This window comes from Chrysochloris asiatica, unplaced genomic scaffold, assembly GCF_000296735.1.
Source record: "Chrysochloris asiatica unplaced genomic scaffold, ChrAsi1.0 scaffold00070, whole genome shotgun sequence".
Classification (NCBI taxonomy): domain Eukaryota; kingdom Metazoa; phylum Chordata; class Mammalia; order Afrosoricida; family Chrysochloridae; genus Chrysochloris; species Chrysochloris asiatica.
In genome coordinates, this window is record NW_006408588.1 from 2,798,153 (window position 1) to 2,815,727 (window position 17,575).

Below are 17,575 nucleotides of genomic sequence, written 5' to 3' on the forward strand. Positions count from 1 at the left end.
TTGACTTTCAAAGTAAATATCCATAGGTATGAATTAATTGCTGTCATTATGTTAATTTTTTGGTAGTGTTATTCGTTTGTTTCTTCTGAATGCCTTCTTGTGTGGAGTTTGTGGGTTTTTTTGCTATTTCTTTTTGGTTTCTTCTTAGTTTTCATGTTTGCTTATTCTGCTTGGAAGTTAATTTTCATGGTAAGTTGTGAAGAATTAACTTTCTTTGGGGTTACCTTATAGTCTATTAACATTTCCCTCCATTTAAGACAAACTATTGTGTCCTGTAATCTACCTAACCTCCTCACCACCTGGATCTTTGTTCCTACATTTATCCCTTCTTTGGCATTATTATTATTTTGATCTTCGGTTGACCTCCCAGCTTCTTTGAGTTCATTGTTGTAATTTTGTTCTGTACTGGACTCTGCTATCTCTCGTTTGTGTTTCAGATGGTATTGCCACACCTGTCAATCTCTGATTTTTGTCTGTTCTTATTGGTTTTCGGTCCAAAGAACTACCTTTAGGATGTTTTGATGTGCTGGATTGGCTTTGACAAAATCTGTTAGCTTCTGTTTATCCTGGAATGTTTTGATTGTACCATCGTATTTGATTGAGAGTTTTACTGGATAGACGATTCTTGGTTGGAAGTTTTGTTTCTTTTATGATTTTTATATATTTCCCCATTGCCTTCTTGCCTGCATCGTTTCTGTTGAATATTCAGAGCTTAATCTGATTTGCTTGTCTTTGTAAGTAACATTTCTCTTTTCCCTGGATGCTTTTAGGATTCTCTCCTTGTCTTTGATTTCGAAGAGCTTGATTATTATATGTCTTGGTGATTTTCTCTTGAGGTCTATCCTTTCTGGGGTACATTTGCCTTCTTGACTGCTTATCTTCTCATCTTTCAAGATTTTAAGGAAATTTTCTTCCAGTAGCTCTTCTACTATCTCCTCTGTGGAATTCTCTGATTCTTCCTGTTCCAGAATGCCAATAATTCTTAAGTTGTTCCTCTCCTTGTTATCCAGCATGAATCTTAGACTTTCTTCAGATTTTTTTATCCTTTTTTCAGTTTGCTCTTCTATCTTAACAGTATTGAGAGATTTGTCTTCCAGCTCGTTAATTTTGGCTTCCATCTCTTCAATTATGCCCCTTTCCCCTCTCAGAGTATTGTCCATTTCTGATATTTTATTATTAAACATCTGGACCTCTTTTTGCAGGTTTTGAATTGTTTCCAGTGCTGTATCCATCTTGTTTGATTGCTCTTATAGTACTTTCCTTACTTCTTCCTTGTTTTCCTCCACCCATTTTTGGAGCATTTGAATTTGTTTCCATATCATTCTTCTGAATTTCTTCTCAGGCAAATCCAAAACCTTCTCTTCCTCTTCTGGGGAGCCTTTGTCTGTCTCGAGCTCATTTGTCTCAGTTACTCTGTTCTGTTTTTGGAGATGTTTTGATAGCTTTTGTTGCTTTTTGTTTATCATTTCCAGTAGTTGTGTGGATTGTTAATGCTTAAATGGTTGTTTGTTGCTGTGTTATTGAGCTTACTGGGTGTCTCCTGGTGGATATGATCAAGCGATAGGTTTTCCTTTTTGAAAGTAATGCTTAGCAGCTGTTATTGGCTCTTGTCTCAATGGTGGAATATTATGAGGTATGCTTGTAGCCTGGCTGTACGGCCATGATTTCTGACTCTTCTTGGGTAACGAAGAGAGAAAGAGCTCCCACCTCCAGGAAAATTGTGTGATCAAAAGGCCCAAAAGCAGAAGCATTATAAATGCAGAGACAAAAACCATCACTTTGAAACAAAAATAAAACTTACCAACTGGCCAGCCACCTTGCTACACATGCAGTGTGTGTACACCATAGAAGCCCCTAGTTTGTGTGGGGGTGTCCACCTGCCCAGGCCCCTCCTCTAGTCACCACCATTTGAGGTGCACAGATAGATATTGAGAATTTAATGGGAGAAAGATTGTTTACTATTTTTGTCTTTGAAGTTCAGTTAGGTATCTGTGTGTGCACAGCCTAATTCTTGAAATAGTTGCATCTTTATGTTGGGGTTTTACAGATTGTTCATATGGTTTGCTTGTCAGGCCAAACCTTCTTTTTTCTTGCTGTATATGTAGTATTAAAGTGTCCCACACAAGTTAACTTTAGAGCTGGGACCCACAGGCCAAAGTCAAAAGCAGTAGCCAAAAATTTTGCCCTTGAACCGATGGGGCTCTTTCTCTCTGTGCCATGGGAAAACTGTGGTCTCAACACTGGTCTTTATTTGGGGGTGTGCACTCACCCACCTGAAGGCATCCATGCTGGGCAAATAAGGCATGACAGGGAAGAGGAGGATAAAAATATGTTGAATCGCCCCACACCTCCTTTTGAAAATGTCACTGCACTGCTTTTAGCATGGGTTCCCTGTACTGGTCTGACTGTAGCCCCACCCTCTGATCTTAGCTAAGGCAAGAACATAGATGGAGGCCCGTGTCTTGACCGATTTCTAAATCCCAGTATTTTCCTTTATACTGAGATTTTTCCACTGGCAGTTGTGGCAAACTGAAGCCCTTGCACTTATGCTAGATCCAGAGCTCTGGTGTTGTTCCGGGAGAACAGCGTCTCTGGGTTTTCAGCCCCTCCGCAACAGAGCCTTTCCTACCTGACTCTGCTCTGCCACCACCAAACCAGAAGTCTGTATTGACTTTTTATAATAATGGTCTCATGCAATATTTATCCTTTTGTAAAAGATTGGCTTATTTTACTCAACATAATGTCCTCCAGGTTCATTGATGTTATGAGGCATTTTATAGATTCATAGTTATTCTTTAACATTGCACGATATTCAATTGTGTGTATACAGAATAGTTTGTTTACCCACTCTGTCATTGATGGTATTTTAGGCTGTCTTCCTGTTTTCGCTGTTGTGCATACTCTTGTGGTAAACACGGGTGCGTGTATATCAATTTGCGTCATTGCTCTATTTCTCTAAGATATGTGCTTATTAATGCAATTACTGAATCAGAAAGTATTTTTATTTCTAACTCTATAAGGAAGTGTCACACTATTTTCCAAAAATGGTTGCACCATTGTATAGTTCCATCAGCAATATCAGAATTTGTTGTTGTATGGTTATTTTTGTTTTATTTGTTTTGTTTTTTAATTCATTGCTCTATTATAGAATTTATGAAAAATATATAAATTAATTGTAAAATGCTATTAATACTAAGGTGAGATGACATCTCATTGTCGTTTTGATGTTTCACCTCTCTAATGGCTGATGGAATCCTGGTGTGGTGCTGCAGGATAATGAACTGGACTCTAAGGTTGATTTGAACCACAACATCAGTGGTTCAAACCCACCACTGCCTCTTAGGAACCCTACACAGAGTTGCTATCTATTCGAGGGCACTTAACAACAAATGGTTAATGAAGGAGTCTTGGTGACACTGTGGGTTAAGTGTTGGACTGTTAATTGCAACATCAGGGATTGGAGCCTACCAGTTACTTCATGGGAGAAAGATAAGGTTGTCTGCTCCCAGAAAGATTTACCACTTTTAAAACCCTATGGAACAGTTCTACTCTGTCCAAGAGGGTCACTATAAATTGGACTTAACTGGACATCAGTGGGAAATGACTAAGGATTTTGAGCATTGGTCATATTTTTGTTGATTTCCTGAATATTTTCTTTGATGAAGTGCTTTTTCATATCCTTTTCACATTAAAAAAAAAATTCAATTATTTATCTTTCTGTTGAAGTTAAGACTATTTTGAGGATTTAAAATCTACTATTTTAATTTTTATTAATTATTGATTAAATCACATCATTTTAAATTGCACAGATTTTAAGACCATATTAATGAAAGACTGTATTTACTAGCTATTTACTCCCAATGTCATAATTACTAGTTCAAGTCCAAACACCACATTTTCTTCATACCAATGCTTGTATCATATCCAAAAGTGGGAACTAAAATGCATTTTATGTTAACCTCAGGAATCCTAGTGTGGTACTGTAGAATAAGCACTGGATTCCAAGGTCAGTTTGAACAGCAAACTCAGAAGATCAAACTTACCAGTCATTCCTTGGAAACCCTATACAGGTTTGCTATGCATCAGAACTGACTTGATGGTGCTTAGCAATAACAAATTTCTCCATATTGCATGCACTAATTTCTATTCGAGTATTCCAGACAGACACCAGGATTGTATTGAAGATTGTTTTCTATAAAACTAAAAGAAAGTGGAGATCTGCTTCTATACTGGCTGCTGCTTTTCAAATTAATGACAAAATCTTCAGGGACATAGTACATCATCAATTTTTATAGAAGGAGTATATTTATGATTACACTTGAAGCATTTTTAAAGGGTCATATGAATTTGATTATTTGCTCATTGATACATTAAGGTGGCCTGTTTTATTACAATTGTATTATTCTTTTCATTAAACCACATGTCATGAAATCACAAAGGTTACTTGCTCTGAGTATGTGATTCAAGTAATTTTAGTTTAGTGTAATTCAAAATAACACATTTACTTCTACTATAATTCATTGCTCTATTATAGGATCTATGAAAAAATGCAGACTGCCAAAAAGAGTTAGATTTTGCATATATGTTTTCTTAGGCTGTTGCAGCATATCAAGATATTTCAGAAAAAGCCATCTGTCAACAGGACAAACAATTTTGGCATTGATATTTCAGATAAAACTTTTAGAATCTTATTAATCTGTTATCTGATACTCAGCAATGTCTAAAAGTTTATTTCCTGTAGAAAATAGTCGAGTTTAGAAAAACTCAATTCTGTTTGTGTTTTGGAAGAGCATAAAATGTATACTCATGATGTCATTGTGAGGTACAGATGGTTGTAGAACCAGGAATACACAGATAAGAATAGAGGAGGTGATTCAAGAGAACAAAGGGCCACAGACACTGGACGAAAGATTAAGGCATCTGATTCACAGTAACACATATATGTGTTTTATCTTACATAGGGTGACTATAAATCAGAAACAGAGAAGGGTAGTTTCTGCTTGAAGGCACTGAAAGTGCATGAATTAAGAGATCAGGAATTGGGGAAAATGTCAGATAATTATGCAGCTGAAAGAGAGCCGGGTGAGCAGGAAACAGCTGTGATATAGCTGACCCAGGAAACCTTGTAACTTCTCAAAGGAAGAAATTATCTCATTCTATTGAGATGCTTCATGATGCTTAGTCTGATTTGACTAGCCTTGAACTTGGAAGAGGAAACAAATTAACAGTAGCTTTTTACAATATATATATATATATATATCAATGTAACTTCATTAAAGTTTTAACGTAAAGTATTTTTTACATTATTCAACACCTCAATTGTTATTTCTTTTATATATTTATTACCCTGCATATCATCTAGTTAGTTACTTGTTCATTCTTCCATTAATTTCTTAGTGAACTTATAGAACTGACTCCAAAGTATACTAGGTATATAGAGTAAGCTGAAATGTCTTTGAAATATACTCTATGACAATTTTTAGGCAGATAACCTGGGCTTTGGTTCCAATTCTACTAATTTTGCCTGTCTAAGCCTTATTTTTCATGTGTTAAACGAGATTAATAATACTGAATTCAGGGTTGGGTAGGAACTAAATGAAATAAATCATGTGAATCTCTCAGACTCACAAATACTTTTCACATTCCAGGCATTATGACTAATACAAATGTAGATGCCACCTTTGAGGGGTTTATTTTCCACATCTGAAATATGTTATCCTGTTTGCATTTCAAATTGGAGTTTTGCAAGGCACTGTGTTTGCTTTACAAGTATTTGTTCACCTCTAGGAACTAATTCAATGCATAGCAAATAACAAATATTCAACAAAATAAATTTGGTTTATTCTATATCTTGTAAGGTAACTAGACATTACCATTATTTTTGTTATTAAGTGCCATTGACTTAGTTTTAACTCCTAGTGATCTATTGTAGGATTTGAACCACTTACCTTGCTTTAGCATTCCAGTGCTTATCCTATAGTACTCTATCAGGACTCAATTATAGCGATATTCAAATACGCCAAAAACTTAGCCAGAGAGTCTCAGGGTCACACAGTTAGATTATAGCAAAGTTGGTCAGAAACTCCACCCTTCTTAGTCCTCACATAATGGATTTCCCCCACCCACACTCAACATAATATTTGCTCATTTTACAGGAAGATAGTTAAGCAGAAAGGCAGGGTTGAGAAATATGGGATTTAGAACAGATAAACATATTTTGCTCTAATGATGAAGTACAGTAAAGAATTTCTGAAGATTCTCTATTCCCTCAAGGAGGTACATTGGTTTAACTGATGAAGGAAAATACAGAAATTTATGAAACCCAAATCCCTTTGCTTCTTGTATGTCATACAATCTAGATCCCCAATTATCCTAGTTCCTTTCCCATGAATTAGTAAAACTAGTAATACTGTATGTAAAACACAAAAATTACTAATTCACGATGGATACTAACTGCTAAATAGTACTTTATAAACTATATTTTATACATGTCATATTAGGCTATAAATACCTTATTTGTAGAGAACAGGAATGAGTACATATTCCTTTTAAATTATGTGTTCCTTAAAAAATATTATGTAGGCTGATCTATCCATAATCTATGTGACATATACTGTATGGGATGTGATTTGGGGGATCAGAGCAGTTGTAAGTTATTTTATATTGACTTTAAATTTGCATGTACAGAGTAAAGCCAAGAATAAAAGTGATTATATTTCCCTTTTTATTGCTTTCATTCGAATGCAGATATAGGACTTGATCTGATTTTGATTTTGATAAATTCAGTCTTCCACTCAGTGCTGAAATGGCCTGAGCTGACAGGTGGTCATCCAAGTTCTGCCGCCTGTGTTAAAATAAAGAATATCTCCTTAGCTGGCTCATGCCATTCAGAGAGCTCTTAATGGAATTTTCTTCAGCATATTGAGAACAAATCTGATTTTCTATAAGCTCTAATAATAAGTTTGGCTCTGCACAAAGAATTGCATGGAATATCTGATTCCTCTTTTTTCTGTATGTCCCTCAGTTATTTGTAGACACTTGCTGGTCTCATCAACACATGTTTTATAGTGAAAAATTTCAAATCCTTTTAACTATGTTTCCTACAATACGCTTTTCAGATATGTTTATATCTACCCAGGTGGTTAAGTCTACTTAAAATATATCACCCAAAACTGAATATAATATTTCAGATCTGTACTAACTTTGTGCAGAATACCATGCCAATGTCACCCTGTTTTAATTTCAGTACACAATTCTTCTTTCAAATTAACTCACACACCACCCTCCACCCCCCAGAAATTTAACTTTTTGACAGCTACATCACAATCCCTCCACTTTTGTAGTATGTAACAGATAAAAAAACAAACAAACAATGCTTTTGGTAGAACGTAAGTCTACCTCATTCTATGATGTTGCAGTATGTTGTTATGTGCCATGGAGACGGTTCTGACCCATAGTACCCTGTATAGAGTTTCCAAAGAGTGGCTAGTGAGCTTGAAAGGCAACTGTGTTGCTATATCAATATAAGGAACTTCTCATTTTTATGTAGTACTTAACATTTTCTTTGCTTGGGCTGGCTATTCCAATGAAATACCATTGGCATGTACCTTTCTGAGTTCAGAACATGTTCACTTCTAGAGTCTACTCCTGGCTCTGCTACTTATTAGTCTTTCTGGGCAAGAGATGTAGCATCCATAGATTTACTCATCTGTAAAGGAATAAAACAGTAATGATGCATAAATGCAATCAAGTTTGTAAGTCACATACTTAGCTTAGTACCTGGTACCTGAAAATTGTGAAAAACTCTTAGTGAACATCTTTATGATTAAAATCGATATAGCTGCCACAGCAAATATGGTTACCTATGCAAACGTATAACTTTTATTTATTATAAGCTGTAGTGAGAATGGTACACATGGAAGAACTAAGCAGAGAAGGCAAGAGTCTAATTTAAGAACTGTTACTAATCTCCTCAAGGACCAATTGAAAACCCAATAAGAATGATGCTAAGAGCAAATTATAGCAATTTATGCTATAAATTCTGACTGAATAAAGCATATGATGATCATAATGTTGGGCTTGTAATTGCTTACATAAAACACATTTTAAAAGTCAATTTATAGATACTAGTGGTGAAAAACCGTTCTGGTGATAAATGATAAAAGGGGTTCGAATCAAGTGATTGCGAGAACTAGACGAGAGAACCGGACAGACAAGAGTTCTGTTTTGATGATTAGTTGGTGATCATGAAAGAAAGAAAAATCATGATGACAAGTTTGCTTCTAGACTCTAAAATAAGAGATATGCCATATGCCTCAAGGGGAAGGGACTAAAAATAGCTCAGAGTTAAGAATCACTGCTATAGATGTTTGGAAAGATAAACATTACAGTAATGTTCCAGGTACCTATTTCAAATAAGAACAGTCTTTTTGTCCTTCGCTCTGTTTTGCACATTCTTACTTCCTTAGCCCAGAAAAGAGATGACTAGGAGAATTTTTTGTTAGTTTTTCAGCTGCAAGCTGTTCTCTCAACAACTGGGAGATGTGTCATTAAAAAGGAATGTCTGCCAAGGTAGAGGCTCACTGGACCCCTGTGGTATACCCTACCCTGTAGGGAATGTGCTCAAATAGAAAGGGATGTCTGTCATTCATGTGACTGAATGGCGTGAAGGATGAAACCACCTCAGTAATCACAGATGGCAGCCATCCTCCTCCCTCCTGAGCTTTAACAGGGATATCCCTGGTTGGAAGGCCGAGGTGGATGGGTAGGGTATTTCTTCTGTAACTGCAGCTTTTTAAGAGTAAGTATTGTAGTGGATGATAACATGTTTCTGCTAAGCCAGAGATATCATTCTTGCTTTTGGTTTTCATTCACTCTGTGCAAGTCTCCATAGCATCTTTTGAGCTTCTATTTTCCAAAGATGTAGAAGAGTCTGATGGAATCCATATTGCTGCTCTGATAGAACAAATAGGCCATTCACTTATTTCATTCGCTTAATTCGTGAGTGTGTGTATGTGATTGTGTGTAAAGTGATTGTGAGTGAGGCATTGAATGTGTATGTTTTTCACATCAGGCATGATACCTTATGTTTTGAAAGTAGCTGAGTGTTAAATAAATAAATGTTGTAAATTAAATTTACTCAAGGCATTCAGACATGAGACGGACCTTTCAAATGCCAATATAGTCTCCTAGTTCTTTGAAACATGGATGAATACTTGTTTGAATTATCTGAGAAACACAGAATCTGACGTCAGAAGTGCCAAGTTTTGTATGAATGATTGTGTGCCATGGGATTCTTGAAATCGTTATGGATACTGAATAAATAATGAATGAGAACCAGAGATGAGATTTTCCAAAACAATTGTATACAGTGTGTTGTGATAGGGTATTTACGTTTTTTTGTTTTGTTTTGTTTTGTTTTTTATTAAATAAACTTCTCAATATATTAAAATTTTCTGTCCTTCAATTTGAAAACTCAGTTTCTTATTAAGGATGTTATTTCTCCTATTTCCTTTTGTACTTTATTTTTGTTACTACCTATTGAATGAAAATCTATGTAAGCAAATAAACATAAAGTACACAACACAGATGCCCATATTGTAAATGTTCTCAAAATTGTTATTTATTAGTTTTAATACAAGGAACCCTGATAAACAAAGGTTAAGGTCTTCACTACTAACTAAAGGGTTGGCAGTTCAAAACCACTCAGCAGCACCATGGTAGAAAGATCTAGTAATCTGATTCCAAGAAGATTACAGCCTAGAAAGCTTCATAAGGCAGTTTTACTCTGTCACGTGGGGTTGCTCTGAGTCCAAAATGGAATCAGTGGCACCTAACAACAAGAAGAAAAATCCTTTCTTTTCACCCTGTTGCCTTTCAGATTGTATGCCAAATCTTATAATGCAATCATTTTGGAAATTTACAGATAGGATGATTGATGATGATTGATGGAATCAGGAATACCAAGTAGTTCAAAGGGAAAAGAAAAAAAAAGGATTTTAATTTGGAATATCCTTTGTTTTGGATGAATTTGTATCCCCCCCCAAAAAAAAATATATGTTAAAAACATAGGTCCCTCACCAGTGAATATGACCTTGTTTTGGAAAATAGGGCTTTCCTTTGCAGATGCTATCACATAAATTAAAGAGGTCATGCCAGAGTAGGGTGGATTCTGATCTAATCCCTTCTGAGTGACATGTTATAAAGGAGAAGGATAAACACAGAAAGAGAATCACATGCAGAGGGGAGAGATAGCATGTGAAAATCCATCTACAGGTCAAAATAAAACCAAGTTTTGTCAGAGGCTGCCAAAAGCTGAAAGAGACAAGGCGAGATCTTCTCTAAGGTCAATAGACAGTGAGCATGGCTTTGTTGATGCCCTGAAGTTGGCCTCCAAACTGACAACAAATTTCTGTTCTTTAAAGTCAACCATTTTATAGTATGTTTGTTATGGCAACACTAAGAAGTTGATACACCACCAGCATCATCCTCTCCAGCCACACTTTGGACATGCATTCTCTCGACTGCTATCAGCTCTTAACTTTGACATGGAGTCTTGTCGTTTTCTGGTTTCCTTTTTTTGACTGGTAAATAATTCTGAATTCTTACAGTCATCAACTTCTGTGCAACAACTCCCGCATGGGCTCACTTTGTTTAGCTGTATTTGCAAGAATGCTGAGCTTTGGATTAGAAGAGGGGGTGGAAAAAGCCTTCAGCTGCAAGGCTTCCCCCTGCTGAACTAGAGGCTGGAAAATAAATGTTTGCACCTTTAATGACCTCCATTGTCCTGAATTCACAAAATCCCCAGTGGGCGGCTAATCTTTTGGAACAATACAGTACAGATGTTTCACACGATAAGAAAGCTAATTCCAGACCAATCAGAGTCACTCCAAATGTCAGCACACTAAAATAAAGTTAAAATATGAGGCAAACAGATGCAACCTCCCCAGTTGGATCCCTTTGTCGGTAGGTCATTCCACAGTAATGGGTGATATCTCTGCTCTATTTAAGGGATCGAAACTTTCTCCTTAGTGAGAACTGAACTGTGTTCTCTGAATTTTAGAAGTTCCTCTCAAGATAAACACGGCTGGACATCGTCTGGATTTTTAGACCCCCTTCTGTCTCTGTGGAAATTACTGCTAGGCAAAAGAGTTAAGGAATCATGCTTTGAAATCTGAATTGTAAATAATTCTAAGCAAAGTTGTGATGTTCCTGGCAGAGAAAAAATCCCCAAATCTCCACTATAGAAGAAATCATTTTGTTTAAATGAGAAATTTTCAGAATTTCCTAGATAAATGCTCCAAGATTCTTTTATTTTAATGCATATAGTAAACATAATTCTAATATTATTACTAGAGCATTGGTCCACAAGGTCAGTTTGAACTGCGAGGTCAGCGATTCAAACTCACCAGCTGTGCCTTAACTTAAAAACCTTATACTGTGTCATTATGAGTTGGAACTGACTTGACGCCACTTAACAACAATCAGCTAATGAAATATTGCTGTAAATGGAAAAACAAAGCAAACATGCTGCTGTTAAGTAGACTATGACTCCTAACAACATTACAGCCCAGAGTAAAACTGTGCCTTAGTTTTTCTGAGATTTCAAATCCTTGTTGGAGTAGACAGCCTGACCTTTCTCCCACATTCTCTTGAAAGTTTATGTTAATCTTTTTTATTAATTTTTTTTTAATTTTAATTTTTAAATGTATTATTTTCCCTATAAATTTTATATTGTATTTATATTTCCTGAAAACCTATAGATTAATAACAAGTGTTTTGGAGAATGAACAATGTATTTTTCTTAAAGGAAGATTACATTACATTTATAAATCAATTGGAGTCCTGGTGTGGTGCTGTGGGTTAATGCACTGGACTGCAAAGTTAGTTTGAGCCACAAGATTGGTGATTCTAGCTTACCAGCTTCTCCTAGGAAACCCTATACAGGGTCACTATGGGTTGGAACCCACTCAACAGCACTTAACAACAACAAATATAGTCCAATTATAAAAATTTATCTTAATTTATAAGTTAAACTATAAAAATTTTTAGACATCAAGATTCAGAAAATATGTAAATTTGTAAAGCTGAACTGTCTACATTGTGGAGAACTAGAAAAAATTTTGATAAAAGATTTTCCATGTTAGAATTTTTTTTTTTTTTTTTTAACTTTAAGGATTATTTTATCTTCCTTCCTTCTGTGACATTTTTGTGTGGTTCACTGTGGTCTTAAACTGTCTACCTTGTGGAGAACAAGAAAAATAAATGCTAAAAGGATATTCATCTTAAGATTAGATAAAAAAAAATCATTATAAGAATTATTGCTTAAGATAAATAATAATAATTACTTAGTTTCTTAGTGTTGCTACAAGAGAAACACCTCAAATAGAATGTTTTAATAAACCGAAATTTATGTTCTCAGAGTTTAGTAGACTAGAAGTCCAAAGTCAGACCATTAACTCCAAGGGAAATCTTTCTCCCTGTGACAGATCTTGGGAGAAGTCTTTGTTTCTTCTCAGTTTCTGTTTCTTGGAGAACTTCATGTGGTCTAGCATCTATCCAACTTACTCAACTGTGCTTCCTTGCTTCTGTATCACATCTTCTAGTACTCATATGGCATCATTAACATGACAGAGAAAGTCCCATTCTCAAATGGATTGCATCTACAAGTATAGGATATAGGATTCCAATACAAATTTTGGGGAGGAAGTCATAACTTACTCCTAACAACCATACGTTCTCCTGAGTATTTGTGGTAAAGATATACAGAAAACATACAGAACAGTTTCTGAATAAATTTGGACTTGACAGTAAATAAGATATTCCTGGTAAGTCAATTCAGTTATTTAGTCTACTCATCATTTAAATCTTACCTCTAATAACAAACTTATTTTTAAAGAAATAGAAAGTTTTTTTGGTTTGTATCATTGTTCACTTATGTGTTCACTTTTGTTTCTTAAAAAAATCTATTAGAATCTCATTAGAATTTTGTTAAACTGAATCACAGTTCATCTTTACAAACAAAACTATAACCAACCTGCTAATATACTTATTTTTAATTAATTTCTTAAAGATGTCTGCACCTAGGAATTGACCATTAATATACCTGTATGGTTTTTCAGTAAATAAGAAGCCTAATAACACAATAGTTAAACACTTACCAGTTAACCAGAAGTTGAACCCACCAGTCCGAGAGAAATGTAGCAGTCAATCGCTTCAGTCAGCTTCCGTAGTAACTGTTGCTAGGTGCTGTACAATCAGTTCCAGTTCATAGCAACCCTATTTTCAATAATGCTAAAACAGACTGGTTCTGAGCCATTCTCACAATCTTGTCTATGAGCACATTATCTTAGCCATTTGGCCCTGTGGGTAAATGCACTGGACTGCAAATTGGTTTGAACTACAAGGTCAGCAGTGCAAACTCACTAGTTGCTCCTCAGAAACCCTATACAGGGTTGCTGTGGGTCAGAATCGACTCCACGGTACTTAACAACAGCAATGTTAGTCCACCTTGTTGAGCATCTTATTGCTTTTTGCTAATGCTCTACTTTACCAAATGTGATGCCTTTCTCCAGGGACTGATCCCTTAAGATACCATATCCAAAGTTCATGAAATGAATTCTCTCACCATGTCTTCTAAGGAGCATTCTGGCTGTACTTCTTCCAAGACAGATTAATTTGTTCTTCAGGCCTTCCATGGTATTTTAAATATTCTTTGTAAATACCAAAAAATCAAATAAATCAAATTTTCTTTGGTCTTCTTTATTAATTATCCAATGTTCACATACATTTGAGGCTGTTATAAGACCATGGGTCAAATCAGGTTCACCTTAGCTTTCAAAATGACATTTCACATTTTGACACTTTAAAGAGTTGGATTTTTGTTTTTGTTTTGTTTTTTTATAGGTGACGTGGCTGATAAGCCTCTGATAGCTATGGTTTTTGTCTCAGTTTGGTTGGGCTAGGATTCTCAGTGGGTTAGCAGTTAGGATGCATTTCTCACCTCCAAGATGAAATCCAATATAGTGTAAGCAACCCCAAGATATGATCTGATAAGATGAACCCTCCTCTGATGTAAATTACAGTGTATTGTAAATCTCACTTCTGTAATGTTAACGAGGTTGAATGAAATCTACAGGATTAGGTTGTATCTTGAGCAAATCTCTTTTGAGATATAAGAGGACAGAGAAGTTACAGAGAAAGAGGGACACCTGCTACATAGAGAGAAGAGTCAGGAGTGGACCTGGGTTCCCAGCACTGTGAAGCTCCTAAATCTAGAGAAATCTAGAGAAACATTGATGTCAGGATCATGGAGAACTCCAAGCAATGTTGGTCCTACAGATGCTGAAAGAATACAAGGCCCTTTCTCTAGAACCAGTTGCTCTGAATTCAGACTTTTATCATCCTAAACTGTGAGAGAGTATTCAAGAGCAAAGATATCAGTTTGAGGACTTAGGTGTGACTGACCCAAGCCATGGTATTTTTAATTGCCTCATATGAACGTTAATATTGGTTATTGAACCAAGACAATGTCCAATACAACAAGTTGTTTAATTATTTGCTGGTCAATGGACTTTGATTTTAAATAAAAGAAAAATGACATTGACCACTTTTTTCTTTTTTTTATTATGTTACTTAATGATCTAGTTGTGAGGATTTTTATTTATTTATATTGAGGTACAATTCATGCTGAAGGCTGTAGTGTTTGATATTCATCAGTAAGGCCTTATGTATCCTATAATTTAACCTTATGGAGAAAATCTACTCTATCCTGTAGGGTAGCTATGAGTCAGAATCAATTAAATGGTAATAGTTTTGTTTTGGGTTTGAATTTTTGTGCTCAGAACCTATTTGCTTGAAGAATATACTTACTATAGTATAGAGATTCTTACAGGGGATTTCAAGGGCCTTGTAATTATTAGCTCAGACCAACTTATATTCTAATTATTGAGAATGAGAAAAACTTAATACAATTGGCCTGATTTCTAGAATGTTCTTTTAAACAGTTCACACGTAAATTTTGGAGTGACCCCTGCATTTTAAAAGACTATTATGGAATAGAAATTATAATTTTTAAAGTTTTACTGGGCTGCTGATTCAGTTCATTACAGTGTTCTCATAGAAATCTTAACTCCTTAAATAGATGATAAACTCCTAAAACCTTTAGATAAATAAAAATAAACCTAACTGTAACCCTAAAACTAGATCAAGCCTTACGTCCAATCTCTACCCCTAATACTAACCCTAGACCTAACTATAACCCTAACACTAAATGAAGCCTTAGGCATATTCTTGACCTAGCCATAGCCCTAACCCTAATTCCATACTCCTACTGGTCCCTAAGAAAAAAATAAAAAAGCCTTAACTCCAATACTTGAGATAAAAACAAACAAAACAAAAACATCAGACTGCTACTACTCACAAGAGAACAGACAAAAACTAAGAAGCAAATGATCTTCAGAAGGGAAGAACACATTTAAAAAATATTAATTAAAATCAATGTAAAAATAATGTTTGGGAGTAAGAATGGGAAACTATGTTGATGTTTGACAGTAACTGATCTTGTGACTGATACTTTAATACTATGGATTTCTTAGAAGCAAAGTCCAGGTGATCTAGAAGAAATAAATAGGCTATCTTTAAATGGAAAATAGGTGGTCAGTTACCATTAGTACATAAACACAGAGTTATATAAATATTACTTTAAATGAAATCAAAAGCATGAAACTACAGGCTTTTCTTTTCTTTCCTAGTTGATTAGATGTCTTCTTACAAAAGTATATTTTATTTAATCTGTTTTAAAATAGTCATGTGTTTCTTGAACTATTTCATATTTTAGGGCTTCTAAGCATTAGGCTAATAGGAAAGCTATGCATAGAGATAACTATCTGAACATTTGCAGGCTCATCCATCAAATTAAAGAACTAGATTTTAAACATTATGGGAAATGTCTGCTTAGAATCATAAGTGAGATGGCAAACTTATTTAAAACAATAAGATTTTTCTGGTCACGTGCCATATTTCCTGAGCCATTGTTTTTGGCACCAGGAAACAACTTGGCATGAGTCACTGAAAAATCTATCAGCAACTGTGTCAACTTTATCACTTCCTGAGCTCATGCTTGCAGGAAGTGGATACAAAAACATTGGTTGAAAATGGGAAAAATTATGCTTTGCCACTTGGAAAATAGAAAATATGCATTTCACACTTACTTGCTGAATCTCTGTAGTATATGAATTGTAAGTTTGTCTTAATGATAGATAATGCAGTACACGGGGAAAGGGCCATCAGAAAGTTCTGGGGAAAGTTCAGTTCTTTTTTATTATTTTTCTCCATGAACTATTTGAAGCTCTCTCTGGTATATCAGATATCAGAAATACTTCATCTATAAATAAGATGAAACTAAAAATGCATGTTTTATCTTTTTCCATATGGTTGGTATAAGTGCTCTTTAGAAGTGACACAAATTCTATGATTTAAGTGTATGTTGAGAAGATTGTTGAAGAAGAATGAGTGGAGTGATCTCAAACTCAAGAAACACATTCAGGATGCTACATTACAGACAAAGAAGACATCATTACATTACAACCTGTATATTATTGTTGTGTGCATTCAAGTCAGTTCTGACTCATAAGGACACTGTATATGATTTCCAAGAATGGCTTGTGGGTTTGCCTGCCGACCTTTTGGTTACCAGTCCGATGCTTATCCTACAGTGCCACACCAGAGCTCTAAAACCTGTATAGGATTTGAAAATGGTGGCAGTAAAGGAGATGACCAAAAGAGAAGGGATATTTCTTCAAAGGAAAAAACAATTTTTCGTTGGGTATTTAAAAAAGAAAGAAAAGAAAAATGTTACCATGCACTACATATGGAGGGACTATTTAAGAAGGCATAGGCCCTACAGTACTGGTGACACAACATTTTGATCTTCATTCCATGGCCTATAAAAAACAAAACAAATATGCCTCCCCATTTTATGAGGGCCTGGTAGTCTATAGGCTCTCACCTCAGGATGAATAATATTTGCAGTTGAGATATTAATACATGATTATGACTAAACATGTACTCCTTAGAAGATAGCTGAGGTTTTCAATTTGTTTTCTTTTATGGTCTTTCTATAGTCTAAACTGTCCTCCTAAGTGTTCTGTCTTCAGACCTGATTAATGTGGTAAGGTCAACTGAACTGACAAATCCCTTGAATGAAGGAGTCTTGGTGGTGCAACAGTTAAAGCATTCTTCTGAGAACCAAATGGTTGGCAGTGGGTACCTACCAGCAACTACATGGGAGAAAGATGTGGCAATTTGCTTTCCTAAGGACCTACAGCCTTGAAACTCCATGAGGCAGTTCTGCCCTGTCCTACAAGGGCACCACAAGTCACAGTCAACTGGAAGGGAGTGGGTTTGGTGACTTTGCATTCCTTTAATCAATTTGTCACCAATTCATTAAAGGAATACCAACAGAATTTAAAATAGCTAAGATTTGTTTTTCCCTTTTCTTAACATGTCTTGTCTTTCACATTCTTATTTGATTGTTTGAGAAATAGAAAAGTATAGATTATAGATTATGCCTATA

The 17,575-nt window shown here is 35.4% G+C and overlaps 1 pseudogene; it reads left to right on the plus strand.

The window, feature by feature from the left end:
- The window catches only part of LOC102829590, a 19,746-nt pseudogene extending 12,844 nt beyond the window's left edge, over positions 1-6,902 (plus strand).
- Positions 6,903-17,575: the final 10,673 nt, after the last annotated feature.